This window comes from Phocoena phocoena, chromosome 18 (genome assembly GCF_963924675.1).
Source record: "Phocoena phocoena chromosome 18, mPhoPho1.1, whole genome shotgun sequence".
In the NCBI taxonomy this organism is placed as follows: Eukaryota; Metazoa; Chordata; class Mammalia; order Artiodactyla; family Phocoenidae; genus Phocoena; species Phocoena phocoena.
This window is the reverse complement of record NC_089236.1, coordinates 27,962,200-27,974,336: the sequence shown is the minus strand read 5'-3', so window position 1 is coordinate 27,974,336 and position 12,137 is coordinate 27,962,200.

Sequence of the window (12,137 nt, the reverse complement as noted above, 5' to 3'; positions counted from 1 at the left end):
CTCTACAAGCCAGAAGGAAGTGGCATGATATATTTAAAGTGATGAAAGAGAGGAACCTACAACCAAGATTACTCTACCTGGCAAAGATCTCATTCAGATTCGATGGAGAAATCAAAAGCTTTACAGATAAGCAAAAGCTAAGAGAGTTCAGCACAACCAAACCAGCTCTACAACAAATGCTAAAGGAACTTCTCTAAATGGGAAACACAAGAGAAGAAAATGACCTAAAAAAACAAATCCAAAACAATTAAGAAAATGATAATAGGAACATACATGTCGATAATTACCTTAAATGTGAATGGATTAAATAATCCAATCAAAAGAGAGATACAAAAACAAGACCCATATATAAGCTGTCTACAAAAGACCCACTTCTGTCCTAGGGACACATACAGACTGAAAGGGAGGAGATGGAAAAAGGTAATCCATGCAAATGGAAATCAAAAGAAAGCTGGAGTAGCAATACTCATATCAGATTAAATAGACTTTAAAATAAAGAATGTAACACAGAGAGATCAGCTTGGTGCTTTGTGACCACATAGAAGGGTGGGGTAGGGAAGGTGGAAAGGAGACACAAGAGGAAGGGGATATGGGGATATATGTATATGTATAGCTGATTCACTTTGTTATAAAGCAGAAACTATCACACCATCATAAAGCAATTATACTCCAATAAAGATGTAAAACATAAATAAAGAATATTACAAGAGACAAGGAAGGACACTACATAACAATCAAGGGATCAATCCCAGAAGAAGATATAACAATTATAAATATATATGCACCCAACATAGGAGCACCTCAATACATAAGGAAAATGTTAACAGCTATAAAAGAGGAAATCAACAGTAACACAATAACTGAAGAGGATTTTAATGACTCACTTACACCAATGGACAGATCATCCAGATGGAAAATTAATAAGGAAACACAAGCTTTAAATGACACAATAGAGCAGATTGATTTAATTGATATCTATAGGGCATTCCATCTGAAAACAGCAGATTACACTTTCTTCTCAAGTGCACATGGAACATTCTCCAGGACAGATGATAACTTGGGTCACAAATCAACCCTCAGTAAATTTAAGAAAAATCAAATCATATCAAGCATCTTTTCCGACCACAATGCTATGTGATTGGAAATCAATTATAGGAATAAATAATGTAAAAAACAAAAACACAAGGAGGCTAAATAATATGTTACTACATAACCAAGAGACCACTGAAGAAATCAAGGAGGAAATCAAAAAATACCTAGAGACAAATGACAAAGAAAACACGATGATCCAACACCTATGGGATGCAGCAAAAGCAGTTCTAAGAGGGAAGTTTATAACAATACAATCCTACTTCAAGAAACAAGAAACATCACAAATACACAATCTAACCTTACACCTAAGTGAACTAGAGAAAGAAGAACAAACAATACCCAAAGTTAGTAGAAGGAAAGAAATCACAGAGATCAGAGCAGAAATAAATGAAATAGAAAAAAAATAGCAAAGATCAATAAAAATAAAAACTGGTTCTTTAAGAAGATAAACCATTAGTAAGACTCATCAAGAAAAAGAGGCAGAGGACTCAAATCAATGGTTACGAAGAACCTACGGCCAGGACAGGGATACAGATTCAAAGGTAGAGAATGGACTTGAGGACACAGGGAGGGGGAAGGGTAAGCTGGGACAAAGTGAGAGAGTGTCATGGACTTACATATACTACGAAATGTAAGATAGATAGCTAGTGAGAAGCAGCCACATAACACGGGGAGATCAGCTTGGTTCTTTGTGACTACCTAGAGGGATGGGATAGGTAGGGTGGGAGGGAGACACAGGAAGGAGGAGATATGGGGATATATGTATATGTATAGCTAATTCACTTTGTTATAAAGCAGAAACTAACACACCATTCTAAAACAATTATACTCCAATAAAGATGTTAAACAAAAAATTTCTGATTAAATATCCTATAATCTCAAGCATGTATGTAAATAATTACCATCAGGATTTTAGTTGAAAAAAAAAATTAGAAATGAAGCAGGAGAAGTTACAACGGACACCACAGAAATGCAAAGCATCATAAGAGACTACTACAAGCAACTCTATACCAAAAAAATTCAACAACCTGAAAGAAATAGACAAATTCTTAAAAAGATATAACCTTCCAAGATTGAACAAGGAAGTAATAGAAAATATGAACAGATCAATCACAAGTAATAAAATTGAAACTGTGATTTAAAATCTTCCAAAAAGGGCTTCTCTGGTGGCACAGTGGTTGAGAGTCCGCCTGCCGATCATGGGACATGGGTTCGTGACCCAGTCTGGGAAGATCCCACATGCCATGGAGCGGCTGGGCCCGTAAGCCATGGCCACTGAGCCTGCGCATCCGGAGCCTGTGCTCCAAAACGAGAGAGGCCACAACAGTGAGAGGCCCACATACCACAAAAAAACAAACAAAAAAAATCTTCCAAAAAAACAAAAGTCCAGGACCAGTTGGCTTCACAGGTGAATTCTATCAAACATTTAGAGAAGAGCTAACACCCATCTTTCTCAAACTCTTCCAGAAAACTACAGAGGAAGGAACACTCCCAAACTCATTCTGTGAGGCCACCATCACCCTGATACCAAAACAAAACAAAGATACTACAAACAAAGAAAATTAGCGACCAATATCACTGATGAATATAGATGCAAAAATCCTCAATAAAACACTAGCAAAGGTAATCTAACAATACATTAAAAGGAACATACACCATGATCAAATGGGATTTATCCCAGGGATGCCAGGATTCTTCAATATATGCAAATCAATCAATGTGATACACCATATTAACAAATGGAAGAATAAAAACCATATGATCATCTCAATAGATGCAGAAAAAGATTTGACAAAAGTTAACACCCATTTATGATAAAAACTCTCCAGGCAGTGGGCATAGAGGGAAACTACCTCAACATTATAAAGGCCATATATGACAAACCCACAGCCAACATCATTCTCAATGGTGAAAACCTGAAAGCATTTCCTCTAAGATCAGGAACAAGACAAGGAGGTCTACACTTGCCACTATTATTCAACATAGTTCTGAAAGTCCTAGACATGGCAATCAGCAAAGAAAAAGAAATAAAAGGAATGCAAATTGGAAAAGAAGAGATAAAATTGTCATTGTTTGAAGATGATATAACACTATACATAGATAATCCTAAAGATGCAACCAGAAAACTACTAAAGCTAATCAATGAATTTTGTAAAGTTGCAGGATACAAAATTAATACACAGAAATATCTTGTGTTCTTATACACTAACAACGAAGGATCAGAAAGAGAAATTAAGGAAGCAATCCCATTCACCATTGCAATGAAAAGAATAAAATACCTAGGAATAAACCTACCAAAGGAGGTAAAAGACCTGTACTCAGAAAACTATAAGACACTGATGAAAGAAATCAAAGATGACACAAACAGATTGAGAGATACACCAAGACTATTCTACCCAAAGCAATCTACAGATTCGATGCAATCCCAAATAAATTGCCAATGTCATTTTCTACAAAACTGGAACAAAAAATCTTAGATTTTGTATGGAGACACAAAAGACCCTGAATAACCAAAGCAATCTTGAGGGAGAAAAACAGAGCTGGAGGAATCAGACTCCCTGACTTCACACTATACTACAAAGCTACAGTAACCAAGACAATATGCTACTGGCACAAAAACAGAAATATAGATCAATGGAACTGGATAGAAAGCCCAGAGATAAACCCACACACCTATGGTACACTAACCTAAGACAAAGGAGGCAAGGATATACAATGGAGGAAAGACGGTCTCTTCAATAAGTGGTGTTGGGAAAACTGGACAGCTAGAGGTAAAATAATGAAATTAGAACACTTCCAAACACCATACACAAAAATAAACTCAATATGGATTAAAGACTTAAATGTAAGAGTAGACACTATAAAACTCTTTGAGGAAAACTTTGGAAGAACACTCTTTGACATAAATCGCAGCAAGATGTTTTTTGACCCACCTCCTGGAGTAATAGAAATAAAAACAAAAATAAACAAATGGGACCTAATGAAACAAAAGCTTTTGCACAGCAAAAGAAACTGTAAACAAGATGAAAAGACAACCCTCAGAGTGGGAGGAAATATTTGCAAACCAATCAACGCACAAAGGATTAATCTCCAAAATACATAAATAGCTCATGCAGCTCAATATTAAAAAAAACAAACAACACAATCCAAAAATGGGCAGAAAACCTAAATCTACATTTCTCCAAAGAAGATATACATATTGCTAACAAACACAAGAAAGGATGCTCAATATCACTAATCATTAGAGAAATGCAAATCAAACTGCAATGAGGTATCACCTCACACCATTCAGAATGACCATCATCAAAAATCTACAAACACACCAGCCAGGAGTCAGGGCTCTGCCTCTGAGGTAGGAAAGCCAACTTCAGGTCACTGGTCAATAAGAGACCTTCCAGCTCCACATAATATTAAACGGCGGAAATCTCCCAGAGACCTCCATCTTAACACCAGCACCCAGCTTCACTCAACGACCAGCAAGACACAGTGCTGGACAACCTATGCCAAACAACTAGCAAAACAGGAATACAACCCCACCCATTAGCAGAGTTGCGGCCTAAAATCATAATAAGGCCACAGACACCCCAAAACACACCACCAGACGTGAACCTGCCCACTAGAGAGACAAGATCCAGCCTCATCCAGCACAACACAGGCACTAGTCCCCTCCACCAGGAAGCCTACACAACCTACTGAAACAACCTTAGCCACTGGAGACAGACATCAAAAACAACGGGAACTACAAACCTGCAGCCTGCAAAAAGGAGACCCCAAACACAGTAAGATAAGCGAAATGAGAAGACAGAAAAACACACAGCAGATGAAGGAGCAAGATAAAAATGCAACAGACCTAACAAATGAAGAGGAAATAGGCAGTCTACCTGAAAAGGAATTCAGAATAATGATAGTAAGGATGATCTGAAATCTTGGAAATAGAATGGACAAAATGCAAGAAATAGTTAATAAGGACCTAGAAGAAATAAAGGTGAAACAAGCAACGATGAACAACGCAATAAATGAAATTAAAAATAGTCTAGAAGGGATCAATAGCAGAATAACTGAGGCAAAAGAATGGATAAGTGACCTGTAAGATAAAGTAGTGGAAATAACTACTGCAGAGCAGAATAAAGAAAAAAGAATGAAAAGAACTGAGGACAGTCTCAGAGACCTCTGGGACAACATGAAACGCACCAACATTCGAATTATAGGAGTTCCAGAAGAAGAAGAGAAAAAGAAAGGGACTGAGAAAATATTTGAAGAGACTATAGTTGAAAACTTCCCTAATATGGAAAAGGAAATAGTTAATCAAGTCCAGGAAGCACAGAGAGTCCCATACAGGATAAATACAAGGAGAAATACGCTAAGACACATATTAATCAAACTGTCAAAAATTAAATACAAAGAAAGCATATTAAAAGGAGCAAGGGAAAAACAACAAATAACACACAAGGGAATCCCCATAAGGTTAACAGCTGATCTCTCAGCAGAAATCCTACACGCCAGAGGGAGTGGCAGGACATACTGAAAGTGATGAAGGAGAAAAACCTGCAACCAAGACTACTCTACCCAGCAAGGATCGCATTCAGATTTGATGGAGAAATTAAAACCTTTACAGACAGGCAAAAGCTGAGAGAGTTCAGCACCACCAAACCAGCTTTACAACAAATGCTAAAGGAACTTCTCTAGACAAGAAACACAAGAGAAGGAAAAGACCTATAATAACGAACCCAAAACAATTTACAAAATGGGAATAGGAACATACATATCGATAATTACCTTAAATGTAAATGGACTAAATGCTCCCACCAAAAGACGCAGTTTGGCTGAATGGATACAAAAACAAGACCCTTATATATGCTGTCTACAAGAGACCCACTTCAGACCTAGAGACACATACAGACTGAAAGTAAGGGGATGGAAAAAGATATTCCATGCAAATGGAAACCAAAAGAAAGCTGGAGTAGCAATTCTCATATCAGACAAAATAGACTTTAAAATAAGGACTATTAAAAGAGACAAAGAAGGACACTACATAATGATCAAGGGATCGATCCAGGAAGAAGATATAACAATTGTAAATATTTATGCACCCAACATAGGAGAACCTCAATACATAAGGCAAATACTAACAGCCATAAAAGGGGAGATCGACAGTACCACATTCATAGTAGGGGACTTTAACACCCCACTTTCACCCATGGACAGATCATCCAAAATGAAAATAAATAAGGAAACACAAGCTTTAAATGATACATTAAACAAGATGGACTTAATTGATATTTATAGGACACTCCATCCAAAAACAACAGAATACACATTTTTCTCAAGTGCTCATGGAACATTCTCCAGGATAGACCATATCTTGGGTCACAAATCAAGCCTTGGTAAATTTAAGAAAATTGAAATTGTATCAAGTGTCTTTTCTGACCACAATGCCATGAGACTAGATATCAATTACAGGAAAAGATCTGTAAAAAATCCAAACACATGGAGGCTAAACAATACACTACTTAATAATGAAGTGATCACTGAAGAAATCAAAGAGGAAATAAAAAAATACCTAGAAACAAATGACAGTGGAGACACAACGACACAAAACCTATGGGTTTCAGCAAAAGCAGTTCTAAGGGGGAAGTTTATAGCAATACAAGCCCACCTTAAGAAGCAGGAAACATCTCAAATAAACAACCTAACCTTGCACCTCAAGCAATTAGAGAAAGAAGAACAAAAAAACCTCAAAGCTAGCAGAAGGAAAGGAATCATAAAAATCAGATCAGAAATAAATGAAAAAGAAATGAAGGAAACGAAAACAAAGATCAATAAAACTAAAAGCTGGTTCTTTGAGAAGATAAACAAAATAGATAAACCACTAGCCAGACTCATCAAGAAAAAAAGGGAGAAGACTCAAATCAATAGAATTGGAAATGAAAAAGGAGAAGTAACAACTGACACTGCAGAAATAAAAAAAAAAAATCATGAGAGATTACTACAAGCAGCTCTATGCCAATAAAATGAACAATCTGGAAGAAATGGACAAATTCTTAGAAATGCACAACCTGCCAAGACTGAATCAGGAAGAAATAGAAAATATGAACAGACCAATCACAAGTACTGAAATTGAAACTGTGATTAAAAATCTTCCAACAATGAAACTTCAAAGCTTTTGCACAGCAAAGGAAACCATAATCAAGACCAAAAGACAACCCTCAGAATGGGAGAAAACATTTGCAAATGAAGCAACTAACAAAGGATTAATCTCCAAAACTTACAAGCAGCTCATGCAGCTCAATAACAAAAAAACAAACAACCCCATCCAAAAATGGGCAGAAGACCTAAACAGACATTTCTCCAAAGAAGATATAAAGAATGCCAACAAACACATGAAAGAATGCTTAACATCATTAATCATTAGAGAAATGCAAATCAAAACTACAATGAGATATCATCTCACACCAGTCAGAATGGCCATCATCAAAATATCTAGAAACAATAAATGCTGGAGAGGGTGTGGAGAAAAGGGGACACTCTTGCACTGCTGGTGGGAATGTGAATTGGTTCAGCCACTATGGAGAACAGTATGGAGGTTCCTTAAAAAACTACAAATAGAATTACCATATGACCCAGCAATCCCACTACTGGGCTTATACCCTGAGAAAACCAAAATTCAAAAAGAGTCATGTACCAAAATGTTCATTGCAGCTCTATTTACAATAGCCTGGAGATGGAAAGAACCTAAGCACCCATCATCGGACGAATGGATAAAGAAGATGTGGCACGTATACACAATGGAATATTACTCAGCCTTAAAAAGAAATGAAATTGACTTATTTGTAATGAGATGGATAGACCTAGAGTCTGTCATACAGAGTGAAGTAAGTCAGAAAGAAAAAGACAAATACCGTATGCTAACACATATATATGGAATTTTATGGAAAAAAATGTCATGAAGAACCTAGGGATAAGACAGGAATAAAGATGCAGACCTACTGGAGAACGGACTTGAGGATATGGGGAGGGGGAAGGGTGAGTTTTGACAGGGCGAGAGAGAGTCATGGACATATACACACTAACAAACGTAGTAAGGTAGATAGTTAGGGGGAAGCAGCCACAAGGCACAGGGATATTAGCTTGGGGCTTTGGGACAGCCTGGAGGGGTGGGAGGGGGAGAGTGGGAGGGAGGGAGACGCAAGAGGGAAGACACATGGGAGCATATGTATATGTATAGCTGATTCACTTTGTTATAAAGCAGAAACTAACACACCATTGTAAAGCAATTATACCCCAATAAAGATGTTAAAAAAAAAAAAAAATCTTCCAACAAACAAAAGCCCAGGACCAGATGGCTTCACAGGTGAATTCTATCAAACGTTTAGAGAAGAGCGAACACCTATCCTTCTCAAACTCTTCCAAAATATACCAGAGGGAGGAACACTCCCAAATTCCTTATACGAGGCCACCATCACCTTGATACCAAAACCAGACAAGGATGTCACAAAGAAAGACAACTACAGGCCAATATCACTGATGAACATAGCTGCAAAAATCCTCAACAAAATACTAGCAAACAGAATCCAACAGCACATTCAAAGGATCATACACCATGATCAAGTGGGGTTTATTCCAGGAATGCAAGGATTCTTCAATATACGCAAATCTATCAATGTGATAAACCATATTAACAAATTGAAGGAGAAAAACCATATGATTATCTCAATAGATGTAGAGAAAGCTTTCGACAAAATTCAACACCCATTTATGATAAAAACCCTGCAGAAAGTAGACATAGAGGGAACTTTCCTCAACATAATAAAGGCCATATATGACAAGCCCACAGCAAACATCATCCTCAATGGCAAAAAACTGAAAGCATTTCCACTAAGATCAGGAACAAGACAAGGTTGCCCACTCTCACCACTATTATTCAACATAGTTTTGGAAGTTTTAGCCACAACAATCAGAGAAGAAAAGGGTATAAAAGGAATCCAAATCGGAAAAGAAGAAGTAAAGCTGTCACTGTTTGCAGATGACATGATACTATACATAGAGAATCCTAAAGATGCTACCAGAAAACTACTAGAGCTAATCAATGAATTTGGTAAAATAGCAGGAAACAAAATTAATGCACAGAAATCTCTGGTATTGCTATATACTAATGATGAAAAATCTGAAAGTGAAATCAAGAAAAGACTCCCATTTACCATTGAAACAAAAATAATAAAATATCTGGGAATAAACCTACCTAAGGAGACAAAAGACCTGTATGCAGAAAATTATAAGACACTGATGAAAGAAATTAAAAATGATACAAATAGATGGAGAGATATACCATGTTCTTGGATGGGAAGAATCAACATTGTGAAAATGACTCTACTACCCAAAGCAATCTATAGATTCAATGCAATCCCTATCAAACTACCACTGGCATTTTTCAGAGAACTAGAAAAAAAAATTTCGCAATTTGTATGGAAACACAAAAGACCCCGAATAGCCAATGCAATCTTGAGAACGAAAAAAGGAGCTGGAAGAATCAGGCTCCCTGACTTCCGACTATACTACAAAGCTACAGTAATCAAGACAGTATGGTACTGGCACAAAAACAGAAAGATAGATCAATGGAACAGGATAGAAAGCCCAGAGATAAACCCACGCACATATGGACGCCTTATCTTTGATAAAGGTGGCAGGAATGTACAGTGGAGAAAGGACAGCCTCTTCAATAAATGGTGCTGGGAAAACTGGACAGGTACATGTAAAAGTATGAGATTAGATCACTCCCTAACACCATATACAAAAATAAGCTCAAAATAGATTAAAGACCTAATTGTAAGGCCAGAAACTATCAAACTCTTAGAGGAAAACATAGGCAGAACACTCTATGACATAAATCACAGCAAGATCCTTTCTGACTCACCTCCTAGAGTAATGGAAATAAAAACCAAAATAAACAAATGGGACCTAATGAAACTTCAAAGCTTTTGCACAGCAAAGGAAACCATAAACAAGACCAAAAGAAAACCCTCAGAATGGGAGAAAATATTTGCAAATGAAGCAACGGACAAAGGATTAATCTCCAAAATTTACAAGCAGCTCATGCAGCTCAATAATAAAAAAACAAACAACCCCATCCAAAAATGGGCAGAAGACCTAAATAGACATTTCTCCAAAGAAGATATACAGAATACCAACAAACACATGGAAGAATGCTCAACATCATTAATCATTAGAGAAATGCAAATCAAAACTACAATGAGATATCATCTCACACCAGTCAGAATGGCCATCATCAAAAAATCTAGAAACAATAAATGCTGAAGAGGGTGTGGAGAAAAGGGAACACTCTTACACTGCTGGTGGGAATGTGAATTGGTTCAGCCACTATGGAGAACAGTATGGAGGTTCCTTAAAAATCTACAAATAGAATTACCATATGACCCAGCAATCCCACTACTGGGCATATACCCTGAGAAAACCAAAATTCAAAAAGAGTCATGTACCAAAATGTTCATTGCAGCTCTATTTACAATAGCCCGGAGATGGAAACAACCTAAGCGCCCATCATTGGATGAATGGATAAAGAAGATGTGGCACATATACACAATGGAATATTACTCAGCCTTAAAAAGAAATGAAATTGAGCTATTTGTAATGAGATGGATAGACCTAGAGTCTGTCATACAGAGTGAAGTAAGTCAGAAAGAAAAAGACAAATACTGTATGCTCACACATATATATGGAATTTAAGGGAAAAAAAATGTCATGAAGAACCTAGGGGTAAGACAGGAATAAAGATGCCGACCTACTGGAGAACAGACTTGAGGATATGGGGAGGGGGAAGGGTGAGCTTTGACAGGGCAAGAGAGAGTCATGGACATATACACACTAACAAACGTAGTAAGGTAGATAGCTAGTGGGAAGCAGTCGCACGGCACAGGGATATTAGCTCGGTGCTTTGTGACAGCCTGGAGGGGTGGAATAGGGAGAGTGGGAGGGAGGGAGACGCTAGAGGGAGGATATATGGGAACATATGTATATGTATAACTGATTCACTTTGTTATAAAGCAGAAACTAACACACCATTGTAAAGCAATTATATCCCAATAAAGATGTAAAAAAAAAAATGTACAAACAATAAATGCTGGTGAGGGTGTGGAGAAAAGGGAACACTCTTGCCCTCTTGGTGGGAATATAAATTGATACAGCCACTGTGGAGAACAATATGGAGGGTCCTTAAAAAACTAAAAATAGAATTACCATACGACCCAGCAATCCCACTACTTGTCATATACCCAGAGTAAACCATAATTCAAAAAGACACATGTAACCCATTTTCATTGCAGCACTATTTACAATAGCCAGGTCATGGAAGCAACATAAATGCCCATCAACAAACGAATGGATAAAGAAGATGTGGTACATATATACAATGGAATGTTATTCAGCCATAAAAAGGAATGAAAGTGGGTCATTTGTAGAGTATGGAAGAACCTAGAGACTGTCATACAGAGTGAAGTATGTCAGAAAGAAGAAAACAAATCTCATATAATAATGCATGTATGTGGAATCTAGAAAAATGATACAGATGAACCGGTTTTCAAGGCAGAAATAGAGACACAGATGTAGAGAACAAACTTATGGACACTAAGGGGGGAAAGTGAGGAGGTGTACTGGTGGTGGGGTGAGTTAGGAGATTGGAATTGACATACATACACTAATATATATAAAGTAGATAACTAATAAGAACCTGCTATATTAAAAAATAAAATTCAAAAAATATATTGCAAAACATTAATAACATGCAGTGATTGAGTATGAAATATATAGTCACTTATACTTTACCTTGCAAACACAGACAATTGTCCAGACATTCCTGAGTGTAAAATATTTTTATCTCTAAAATGGAGATAGCCACATCTACATCATGTGACTTTACAAAGGTTTAAATAAAAATACGTAAAAAAAAAATATATATATATACACATATATGTGTGTATTTGTCTCTGTATATGTGGTAATTATATGAATACTACCTTATATTTGTAGATAGT